An 11,258-nucleotide genomic window follows, 5' to 3' on the forward strand; every position below is an offset into this window, starting at 1 on the left:
CAGGATCCCTTGGGTCACCCACTTGGAAACGCCATGGAAACTTTGTGTTCTGAGACGTCTTGGTCTCACTGTGAAGTTTTTATAATGTCCGTAAGGCCGGTGGTTACACTGGTTTGTAGCCAATGGACCATGTTTAAGGTGAGGGGAAGGGCAGAGATGGAGGGAGGGGAGGAGAGAGGGGCGGTGGCCTAACACCCTTTCCTACCCGGACCTTGGATGAACAGACTCAACCCTCTGGTGCCAGAACTAAATCTTCTATTTTCTGACATGATCTTGGACCAGATTTGGGAGCAAAACCCCCATAATATGGTAGAGATGTGGCTGTGGCTTAGAACAGAAAAAGAAGGAGCAATGGGACGGAGAAATAGGGGAAAAAAGTCCTTCTCCTCCTCTGTGCACCCCCCTTTCCACTTGCAAAGCTCTTCCAAGACCTGAGAACTACGTGCTATCTTTCTTGGTCTTTTTTTTTTCTTATTGATGGTCAGTTTTACTTGCCCATGAGTCATTTAAAAAAAAAACCATTTTTTATAAACAGGTCACTCAATAAATAAAACTACAAATTCATGTCTTAATGGTGAACAGAATAGACTCTGTTTCAAACACTTAATCCAAACCAATTCATTTCATCCTCACAATAACGCTATGAAGCAGTTACTACTGTTATCCTCATTTTACAGATGAGGAAACTGAGGCTCGGAGAGATAAGGTAACTCACTCAAGGTCCGTAGCTAGTTAATTGCAGAGCTTAATTTAAACTCAAGCTGTCTGGCTCCAGACTGTGTATCTTAAGTGCTACACTATACTGACTCTCTCATGTACATTTTAAGATTAAACACACATAAGAAAATTTGAGCTTACATTGTTTTTTGTTTGTTTGTTGTTTGTTTGTTTTTGTCCGTGCCTCGAGGCTTGTATGAGGGATCTTAGTTCCCTGACCAGGGATTGAACCCAGGTCCTCGGCAGTGAGAGCATGGAGTCCTAACCACTGGACCTCCAGGGAATTCCCAGAGCTTACATCGCTAGTTTGAGATATGCCACCCTGAATCGCAGAGGAAGTACAAATAATTTTCTGCCATTTGGGTTACTCCAGGGGAAAAGTTTGAGAATTGGTCTTTAACGGGTACCTCTGTAAGAAGCCGAGCCATCTTTCCTGAGATAAAGCGATTGGCTCCCCTTGCCCCATTGTTTCTGGATCTGGGCAGGAGAAGCAGGGGTGAGCTATTTCCAACCACATCAAGAAGAAAGTGAAAACCCAGTCTTAAGAGACAGGAAGCAACTTGTCTGAGGACACATATCAGTAAATGCAAAAAGGAAATTTAATGCCAGGCTGTTGTTCCAAATTCAGTGCTATTCTCTCTGAATCACCATAATTTCACCCAACTTCACCCGAATCGTCATTCTTTCATTTGTCTGACAAAGTCCCCCTTAGACGCCCTGTGAAGACCCAGGTGGCTTAAAGCGCATCCCTGTGTCAGCATACTGCAGCCACAGCCCAGGCATGAGAACCTGTCAACTGCTTGCTGGGCTGGGTGACCTTGCAAAGCACGTACCCTCTGCAGCTACCGGGAGGGTACATCACTCGTACCTGCCTTCAAGAGGACTGGCTGCAGGGAGTGTCATTAACTCCTTCAGCTGCTGTCTCTGTGGATCTGCATACAGTTTGCATTCCCTGGGCTGCTCTGGGTCAGTGACTGGGGCTATTTCTTCCCTACATGAGGCTCCTCTAATGCACAGTTTTTACCCTGGGCCTGACTAAGACTTTCTCAGAGCTGCATTGCATCTGGGGCTCTTCCTACCCAATCCTCCTGTTTGCTCCCTCCCCTTCACAGGTGTCAGACTTCCATCACGGTCAGAAGGCTCTTCCTGCTTCCTCCTGTTCTTTCCCTCTATCCTTACAAGCCATTTCCTCAACAAATCTCTTGCACCTCTAATTCACCTTAGCATCTGTCTTCTAGAAGACCTAAATGACACACCCTCTCTGGGCCGTAAGCCCTACACCCATCTGCCCCTCAGGATAGCTTGTCTGATGGTCTTACAAGTCTCCATCATTACTGAGTGGCGGAATAGAAGTGTGGTTTCCCTGTCACCGCCAGGGGACATGGTGGAATCCAATTCCAGCCATCGCCAGAGGTGAGGGACAGCTGCTTTCCAAGCCTGGGGCTCCCACCCAACCCATGCCCGGCCTCGACCCCATCATCACTTCCCAGCCTCCAGATCCTCTGTCCAGGAGGGAGGTTCAGGGTAGAGAAAAGGGCCTCGGGGCTTTGGACTGGGGTAAGAGACCTCAGTTCCAATCCTGTCCCTGCTGCTAAGTGCCCTTCTCTGGGCTTCAGTTTTCCCCATCTGTACAGTGGGACTTTGGCTTGGCTGGCCTGGGTGGGGAAAGGGGGATTTAAGGGCTCTGGGTACAGGTGGGAAGTTCTACCTGGCAGCATTAGGGCCAAGGCCAGGCCTAGAGCCATGTCCTGATTATGGTCTGACACCGCAGGTTGCAGAGTGCTGTGCTTGGGCTCCTGAGAGCCCACCCCACGAAGGACAGCTCTCTGAGGAGCCACAATCAGGGGAGGTAAGCAGACAGCAGCGGTATGGGGAGGGAAACACAGAGGTACAAGGAGGCAGTACCAGTGCCCAAGGGAGGTTGGACAGGCTTCCTAGAGAGAGAGACTTTTGTGCTGGGCTTTGGAGGCTGAGTAGGAGTTTTCCAGATAGAAAAGGGAAAGACTTTCAAAATAGACAGAATACAAAGACTGAGAGACATGAACCTATGTTATGTGTCTTAAAACATAAGAGAAATGGCAGGACTGGGGTGGAGGTCAGGGAAGTAGTGAGTGAGCTGTGCCCAGACCATGAAGGACCTCCATCAAGGCTGAGGATTTTACAGCCTTTATATTGCCCTTAGACAGTGGATGCTAGTCTTAGTTCCATTTTACAGATGAGGAAACTGAGACCTCCAGAGATGGTAAGGGGCACGAGAATGCACAGGGCAGTGTCAGGCCCCAGTCAGGCTTGGGAGCCACAGGCCAAGTCGTCCTCTCCTTATTTGGTGGGCAGTACCAAGGACCAGGCTCTCCCCCACCCAGCCCCTCAGGGCCATCTGACTCCAGGGAGCATGGTGTCCCCAGTCCCTCCCCTCCCTCCACTCCCAGTGTCCTTGTCCTGCTGACATCATGTACACAAGGAAGGGAAATCTGTGGAGATTCCAGAAAGGCCGGAGTGTGGGAACCAGGACAGATGCCGCTGGCGCCACCCCAGCAGCGGAACCTCTGGAAGCTGCCAAGGGGGCTCTGGGATGTGTCTGAGGCCTCCGGATTCCTCTGTTGCAGGCCACCCCCCAGGGCCTGAGAAAGCTAGGAAGGCCCTAATCACCCAGCTGGACGTTCTGGCCCCAGGCAGCCTCTGTGGAGCTTTGTGCTGCCTGCACACAGGCATGGGGAATATATGAGCATCAAGACAGCTGGGCCAGCCCAGCCTGTCTGCTTTCAGGGGTCCTGAGCCGGGGCCACTGGACCCCTGTAGATGGAGCAAGACTTCCATGAATTCTGCAGCCTGGGGATGGCGAAGGGAACCAAAGCAATACTGTGCACCACTTCCCCTGAACAAGGAGCTGTGGATTGTGTGTGTGTGTGTGTGTGTGTGTGTGTGTTGTATGCAGACAAACAGACACAGACAGATGGTCCCAGCTCCCACCCCCACTGGCCCCAGGGGTGGATGTGCACCACCTGTTCCGCACATGTGGCTCTCAGCAGCTGCACATTCCGTCAGTGACCAGCTGTGGTGGCAGCTGGGGAGGTGGGCAGTGAGCACGGATGGGTCCCAGGGGAGCAGGGGAGGAGGGCAAGGGGAGGACAGGAAGGGCCTGGGGGGAGCAGGGGTCAGGAAGCGGGGGAGGCAAGGAGGCTCAGTTTGTTCTCAGGACAGAACACTGAGCAGGAAAGTGGTGATGGGGGTACCTGACATCTGGGCTGGAGGCCCTGTCGGTGTGGGCCTTGGCAAAGAGAGCCTGGGGGACATCCAAGGCAGGCCTGGCACACCCGGTTAGGTCTTGGCGTATAGGTGGGCCAAACTGAGTGTAAGGAGACAGACGGTGCAGTTGGATGAGTCTGAAGCTCAGAGAAAATGTCTGCATTAGAGATAAAAACTGGGGAGTCATTGGCTTATAGGAGGTAAAGGCATGGGAGTAGATGAGTCACCTAGGGAGAAAACACATGGAGACAGAGGCTGAGTCCAAATGCTACCATTACCAAGTGCTCTTTCTCGACACCAGGCACAGGACTTCCCTGGTGGCGCAGTCGTTAAGAATCCGCCTGCTAATTCAGGGGACACGGGTTCGAGCCCTGGTCCGGGAAGATCCCACGTGCCGCGGAGCAACTAAGCCTGTGCGCCACAACTACTGAGCCTGCGCTCTAGAGCCCACGAGCCACAAGTACTGAGCCTGCGTTCCACAACTACTGAAGCCCGCGTGCCTAGAGCCTGTGCTCTGCAACAAGAGAAGCCACTGCAATGAGAAGAGTAGCCCCTGCTCGCCGCAACTAGAGAAAGCCCGCACATGGCAACAAAGACCCAATGCAGCCAAAAATAAATATAATAAAATAAATAAACTAAACTTTCAAAAAAAATAAAAATAAAAACATAAAAACACCAGACACTGTGCTATGCATCTTACCTCATGTAATCCTCACAACAAGCTTATGGAGTGAGTAGCTTTGTTATCATCCCATTTTACAGATGAGAAAACCAAGGCACAGGGAGTCCTTTCTTATCCTGGCTCACCTCTTGCCTCACTGTGTGGCCCTAAGGATGTTTTGCCCCTCTCTGAGTCTCAATGTCCACAGACACAAGGAGAGGGACAAGGGCCTACAGAGGGAGAGCTGAGTGGCACCCAGGTGCTCCAGCCACTCTCCCCAGGCCCTGGGCCAGGATTCTGCCCATTGTAACTCTGCTGTTTTCCCTGGGACCGGGCACTACCTCCTCCACAGAGAAGGTAGAGGCCTTCAGGAGTCCCCCAGCTCCCCTCCCCATCACTAGTCACTCTCCAATATTTACCAAACACCTACTACATGCCAAACACTGCTAGGCATGGGGAGACGATGGGGAGCAAACCGCTTGGGTTTTGCCTTTATGTCCCAGAGACAGACATAAATTATTGCACAATTAATAACTACCAACAGCTGCCCGGAGCATCTCTGTGACAACCATCCTCTCCTCTGGGACCCCCAATACCTCCATCACTCAGCAGTTAGTTGCTCAGTGTCTGGCCCAGCAAAGGGCGCTGGAACCGTCTTCCAACATATGGTCCACATGCAACCCAACCATTGGCACCCAGGCGCTGTCAGTCTCCTAATCTGAATACCAGCCCTAGGAGAAGGGGGCTGACCTAGTGTGGGATCAGGGATTGAGAAAGTGTCACTGGAGCTGAGACCTGACCCTGAAAATCTCTCCTGCTCATTCTGCTCTGGGGCAGGGGGATGGGAGAAGTGGAGAGGGTATAGGTTCCCTCTCTGCCTCCCTCCCTTTGGACTGAGGCTAGCTGCTACTTCCGGGCTCACCCCTCTGCCTCTCCCTGACCCCTCTCCATCAGCAAGCAAATTCCTCCTAAGGACTTGCCGCCCTCTGCAGTTGCCTGTGTTGCCCTCTCTCATTCACCTGCTCCTTCTTCAAACCTGCTTCTGCATCCTCCACAGACACTTCCAGATCCCTGGGGTACGGCCCCTGCCTCTGACGCCTTTATTCATGCCAAGGCCTCTGTGACCTCATGTTTGCAGGTCTTCCTCTTAGAGCCCCTGAACTGGCCACCGAGCCCTTTACTCGGCATTCTCTGACCTCGGCCCCAGGTGCTCTATCCTTGTTCAATTTTCCTCCTCCTCCCAGAGTTTCTCTGGCTGTTTTTCTCAGGGTTCTATGCTAGGTTCTCCTCCTTCTTGCTCTGCACTAGCTCCTTGAGTTACCTCATGTACCCCATGGCTTCAGCTACCAGTCCCCAAATCTCTACTCCAGCCCAGACATCTCCCCGGGCTCTCCTCCTGGGTGTCCCATGGGTCTCACAAACAGCATGGCCACACTGAGCTTACCTTCTCCTGTGTTTCCCATTGGTGCCTGTCACCTTCACCCACTCAGTCATCCAGACAGGAGCCCAGCATCACGTGGATTTGTTCTGTATTCTTCCCCTCTAAACCAGTCCCTATTGCCTGGCCTATCGTAGGAGGCTTCTGATTGGTCTACCCCACTCTAAATGCACAATGCCACAGTTACCAGAAAGAATCTGGTGCCGGGACTTCCCTGGCAGTCCAGGGGGTAAGACTCCTCGCTCCCAATGCAGGGGGCCTGGGTTCAATCCCTGGTGGGAGAACTAGATCCCGCATGCTGCAACAAAGATCCTGCGTGCCACAACTAAGACCTCATGCAGCCAAAAATAAATAAATATATATATTTTTTAAAACTGTATCTAAAAGAAAAAAAAAGACTCTGGTGCCAACCTGTCTGGGTGGAGTCCCAGCTCTACCACTTACTAGCTGTGTGATCTCTGATAAGTTGCTTAACTTCCCTATGTCTCAGTAAAATGGGATTATAATAGATAATAATAGCAACTTCTGTTATAGGGTTGTTATGAGGTTTAAATGAGTTAATACATGTCAAATAGTACAGTGCCTGGTACATGGTGCAGTAAGGGTGCAATAAGAATTTATTTTTATTGTTGTTATCATTATCATTTATTTATTTCACAACAATGTTAAATGCTTACTATGCGCTAGACACTTTACTAGGCACTGAAAGACATAATAATGAACAACACAAATGATTCCCACCCCTAAGAACTTCACAGTCAAGGTGGAAGCCTCTTCATAAAATCCCACAGAGGGATGGTTTCCTGCTGCTTGGACCATGCCCTACTCACTTCCATTGTAAAACAAAACGAAAGGGCTTACCTGGTGGAGCAGTGGTTAAGAATCTACCTGCCAATGCAGGGGGCACGGGTTCAAGCCCTGGTCTGGCAAGATCCCACGTGCCGCGGAGCAACTAAGCCTGTGCACCACAACTACTGAGCCTGCGCTCTAGAGCCTGCGAGCCACAACTACTGAGCCCGTGTGCCACAACTACTGAAGCCCGCGTGCCTAGAGCCCATGCTCTGCAACAAGAAGCCACCACAGTGAGAAGCCCGTACACTGCAATGAAGAGTAGCCCCTGCTCTCCACAACTAGAGAAAGCCCGCGCACAGCGACGAAGACCCAACACAGCCAAAAATAAATAAATAAATTTATTTTGTTTTAAATTCTCTTTCAATAAATAAATAAAACAAAACAAAAGCAAAAACAAACAAACCCAGACTACACATCTCCTCCAGCTATTGTCCTAGCTTACTTTCCCATCACAGTCAAGCTTCTTAAATGAGTTTATTCTGCCAGCAAGTATTTATTGCACATCTACTGCATGCCAGGCACTGTGCTAGGTGCTGGAGAGTCAGCAGGGAAAAGGAGAAACCAGTGTCTACCCTCAATGAGTTTATCTTGTGATGGAGGACCCAGATGATAAATATATCAACAGATAATGTCAGTGAGATTAATAGATGCTATAAAGTATTGGGTTGGCCAAAAAGTTCCTTTGGTTTTAAAGTACAAATAAAAGACATTTTTCATTTTCACCAAGAACTTTATTTAACAATGTATTCACCGTTTTGTTCCACTACCTTCTGCCATTTTTCAGGCAACTTCATAATTCCATCTTCCCAAAACGTTTTATCTTTTTGAGCAAAGAACTGTTCCAGGTGCCTTTTATAGTCTTCCAGGGAACTGAATTTTCTTCCATTAAGAGGATTTTGTAAAGACCGAAATAAATGGAAACCCAAAGGTGCACTGTCTGGTGAATACAGCAGATGAATCGGAGCTTCCCAGCCCAGCTGTAACAGTTTTTGCCTGGTCATCAAAGGAACATGTGATCTTGTGTTATCCTGATGGAAGATGCTGCGTTTTCTATTGACTAATTCCGAACGTTTTCATCGAGTGCTGCTTTCAGTTGGTCTAATTGGGAGCAGTACTTGTTGGAATTAATCGTTTGGTTTTCTGAAAGGAGTTCTTAATAGAGGACTCCCTTCCAATCCCACCATGTATACACAACATCACCTTCTTTGGATGTAGACCGGCCTTTGGTGTGGTTGGTGGTGGTTCATTTCGCTTGCCCCACAATCTCCTCCATTCCACATTATTGTACAGCATTCACTTGTCATCGCCCATCACAATTTGTTTAAAAATGAGACATTTTCATTACGTTTCAGTAGAGAATCACAGGCGGAAATACGGTCAAGAAGGTTTTTTTCGCTTAACTTACGTGGAACCCAAACATCAAAGCGATGAACATAACCAAGGTGGTGCAAATGATTTTCAGCACTTGATTTGGATATTTTGAGTATGTCGGCTATCTCCCGCGTGGTATAACATTGATTGTTCTCAATTAATGTCTCTATGTGATCGCTATCAACTTCAACTGGTCTACCTGACCGTGGAGCATCGTCCAGTGAGAAATCTCCAGCACGAGACTTCCCAAACAACTTTTCACATGTTCGATCAGTCACAGCACCTTCTCTATACACTGCACAAATCTTTTTTTTACGTTTCAGTTGTGTTTTTACCTTTCTTTAAATAATAAAGCATAAGATGCTGAAAATGTTGCTTTTCTTCTTCCATCTTCAATATTAAATGGCTACACAAAAATTCACCAATTTTGATAAGTATTTTTTTAATGCATGCTGATATGACAGCTGTCACAATACAATCTAACATAATTGTTTCGAATGAAGTTAAAGACAACTAAGCGCTACTAGAACCATCGGATGGAAAAAACAACAGAACGAACTTTTTGGCCAAACCAAATAAGATGATGTGAAATGGGACACAGAGTGAGCAGGAAATCGGTCGCTGTTTTAGACAGAGGGTCAGGAGAGTTCTCTCTAAGGATGTAACATTTGAGCCAAGACCTGAAGAGAGTGAGATAATTAATCTGAGACCATCAAGGAGAAGAGGCTTCCAGACAGATGGAACGACGAATTCGAAGTCCTGCAGCAGCTACAAGCAGGAAATTTCGGTGGAAGGGCAGGCAGGAAGGCTCTAGTGGCTGAGTGAGCAGGGCAGGGGCAGGGCCCAGGGCTTAGGGTGGCCATACATCCAGTAATGCCCTGGACTGTCTTGGCATAGTTAGTGTTGCCTCCTTTCACTCTCAGAGGTGCCCCAGGCTTAGATGATAAATTATAGAGTCACCCTATGTATAGGCCACGGTAAACAGTTGGCATTTCATTCTGAATGTGATGGGAAGCCTCTGGATGGTTTTGAGCAGGAAGTGATGCGATCTGACTGACATTTTAAATGACCATGACCAAGTACTCGAAACGCCCTCTGGCTCCTGTAACACCCACCCTTGGCTCTCCTCCACCTCCCGGCTGTTCCTTCTCAGTCTCCTCTGGCAGCTCTTTCTCTTCTACTCAACATCTAAATCTTGGGGTTTCTCTAGACCAGTGGTTCTCAACTGGGGGTGATTTCTCCCCCAGGGGACATTTGGTATTATCTAGAGACAGTTTTAATTGTCACGACTGGGGCAGGTACTACTGGCACGTAGTGAGTAGAGGCCAGGGAAGCTGCTAAACACCCAACAACGCACAGAACAGCCCCACCGATAAAGAATGTTCCAGCCCAAAATGTCAAGTGGGACTGAGGTCAAGCCACCCCTGTGCTAGATTAGCACTGTCCAATAGAAATAGATTGGGGAGGAGCAGAAACAATTAATTAAAAAAAAACTAAAAACAAGTGAAGTTAATTTTAATAATGTATTTTAGTTAATCCAATATGTATAAAATATTATAATCTCAGGGCTTCCCTGGTGGAGCAGTGGTTAAGAATCCGCCTGCCAATGCAGGGGACACGGGTTCAAGCCCTGGTCTGGCAAGATCCCACATGCCGCAGAGCAACTAAGCCCGTGCGCCACAACTACTGAGCCTGCACGCCACAGCTACTGAAGCCTGTGCGCCTAGAGCCCGTGCTCTGCAACAAGAGAAGCCACCGCAATGAGAAGCCCGCGCACCGCAACGAAGAGTAGCCCCCGCTCACAGCAACTAAAGAAAGCCTGCGCACAGCAACAAAGACCCAACGCAGCCATAAATAAGTACATTTTAAAAAATATTATAATCTCAACATGTTATCAATATTAAAAATATAAATGAGAGCTTGCCCTTTCTCCCTCCCTCCCTTCCTTCCTCCCCTCCTTCCTCTCTCTTGCTCTCTTTCCTTCTTGAATCTGGTGTGTATCTCACTTCCTAGCAATTCAGTACAGGCACATTTCAAGTGCTTAGTAGCCACACGTGTCTCGTGGCTATTGTACTGATGGCACAGCTCTAGGCTCAGTACTAGATACTACAGCCTGATGTTTAGGAGCTATACAGGTAGTAAAGCCTGGGGGTTTGGCTCTGGAACCAAATTGCCTTGTTGAATTCCAGCCCTTCCATTTACCCTCTGTAGAGTTACTCCACCTCTCTGTGCCTTTTTTTCTCATTTACAAACTGGGGATGATAATAATTTTACTACTTTATAGAGTTGCTGAGAATGAAGTGAGTTAATACTTACAAAACAGTTTCAGGTGTTATAAGTGCTAACCAAACGTTAGCTATTTAGCTAGGCCCCATCCACACTTTCTTTCTGGGTAATCTGTCTACTCCTATAGCTTTAAGTGCCACCTATTACCTAATGACTTCCAATAAATATTCAGCTTCGACCCCTCTTCTGAGCTCCTATTTATCTGTGCACTCCTTTTTTGGGGGGGGGCTTCGTTGCTGTGCACGGGCTTTCTCTAGTTGCGGCGAGCGGGGGCTACCCTTCGTTGCAGTGCGCAGGCTTCTCATTGCAGTGGCTTCTCTTGTTGCAGAGCACGGGCTCTAGGTGTGCAGGCTTCAGTAGTTGTGGCTCGTGGGCTCTAGAGCGCAGGCTCAGTAGTTGTGGCGCATGGGTTTAGTTGCTCCACGGCATGTGGGATCATCCCGGACCAGGGATCGAACCTGTGTCCCCTGCATTGGCAGGTGGATTCTCAACCACTGTGCCACCAGGGAAGTCCCTGTGCACTCCATTTTGATGACCCGGGGCATCTCACATGAACATACCTACAATGGAGCTTGATCTTCCCCTGCAAATCTGCTCCACTGCCAGTCCCTGTGACCTCAGTCACACGCAGGGCAGATATCTGGGCAACATGGCTGATTTCTGCCTTTCCAGGGAATGCAGAGTGCA

Source organism: Globicephala melas, chromosome 1, assembly GCF_963455315.2.
Source record: "Globicephala melas chromosome 1, mGloMel1.2, whole genome shotgun sequence".
NCBI classification, from domain to species: Eukaryota; Metazoa; Chordata; class Mammalia; order Artiodactyla; family Delphinidae; genus Globicephala; species Globicephala melas.